The following is a 1,574-nucleotide window of genomic DNA, read 5'->3' as shown; positions in this document are numbered from 1 at the left end:
ACCATAGTCATTACATTTTATTCTATTTGGGGGGTTATTTTTTGTTTCATAGCTTTTAATTAATCTAAACATTACATCCAGTGTGAGATGCATCTCACACATATACTGGATGAACTATGCAGACATGTATATGTAGGTATATATATGAACAAATTGTAAGTAAAATGCAGTCATGAAGTACAGAACAACGTATCAATGATTAACTGAATAAATGATGGTTTTCCCATAAAAGTGTAACGAACTGATGCAGAGATGAAAGAGTGATCCTGATTATCTCTGTAAGTCTAGGCTAATAGGCTAGTGTGTGTGACTTAGTTTTTAACAACAACGTTTAAGTAGCAAAATAATATCCTCCCACCTTAGCCCCCAAGTACCTAGGACTATGCACTCAGCTAATTTTTAATTTTTTTGTAGAGACAGGGTCTCTCTGTGTTACAGTCTGGTCTCCAAGTCCAGAGCTAAAGCAATCCTCCTGCCTCAGCTTCCCAAAGTTTTGGGATACAGACGTAAGCCACGCACGTGGCCCCCCAATTTTTTTTTTTTTTTGAGACGAAGTTTCGCTCTTGTCACCCAGGCTGGAGTGCCGTGGAGCGATCTCGGCTTACGGCAACCTCTGCCTCCTAGGTTCACGCGATTCTCCTGCCTCAGCTTCCCGAGTAGCTGAGATTACAGGCGCCTGCCCCCAGGACAGGCTAATTTTTGCATTTTTAGTAGAGATGGGATTTCCCCATGTTGGCCAGGTTGGTATCGAACTCCTGACCTCAGGCAATCCACTCACCTCGGCCTCCCAAGGTGCTGGGATTACGGGCGTGAGCCACCGCGCCCGGCTAATTTTTGTATTTTAGTAAAGACGGGGTTTCACCATGTTGGCCAGGACGGTCTCAATCTCTAGGCCTCGTGACCCGCCCGCCTCGGCCTCCCAAAGTGCTGGGATTACAGGCGTCAGCCACCGCGCCCGGCCTCCAATTTTTTTAAATAGAAAAAAGCTTACAGAATAGATATATAAATAGGGAAAACATTTGCACAGCTGTTACCATGTGTTTGAAGCGAAGTGCACTTTCAAAAGTCACACATATGTGAACTGCACCTATAAGGGAAGCGCATATTCCAATAAAGAGCCAGGACATACATATTTGCCTGGATACAAAATCGCTTGGGGTTTTCATCACGTTGTCTCAAGTCAGAGATGGCTTGCGTGACTCGCAGGGTGAGTGGGCAGGTGCGAGCGGGTCCGTGGGCGTGGCCTCCCACGAGAGACCCACTGCCCAGGGACCACCTCCCCGGCGGACCCCACCTCCCCGGCGGACCCCACCTCCCCGGCGGACCCCGCGTCACCGACGCCCCCAGGACGAGGCTGCAGGTCCCCGTGACTCGCAGCACCGCGCGGCCCAGCCCCGGCCTGACGGGGCTCCCAGCGCCGGCGCCCCGTCCGCACGTTCCGAGCCCGCAGTCCCACCACGCACACCCGGGGCCGCGCTGCGCCCAACGACCGCCCGTCTGACGCCTCCGGTCAGCGTTTGGCGTTGTTGTTTTTTTTTTTTTTTTTTTTTTTGAGACAGAGTTTTGCTCTTGTT

The sequence above is a fragment of the Cebus imitator genome, unplaced genomic scaffold (assembly GCF_001604975.1).
Source record: "Cebus imitator isolate Cc_AM_T3 unplaced genomic scaffold, Cebus_imitator-1.0 Scaffold497, whole genome shotgun sequence".
Taxonomy (NCBI): domain Eukaryota; kingdom Metazoa; phylum Chordata; class Mammalia; order Primates; family Cebidae; genus Cebus; species Cebus imitator.
The sequence above is the reverse complement of the archived record's forward strand: the minus strand, read 5'-3'. Positions refer to the sequence as shown.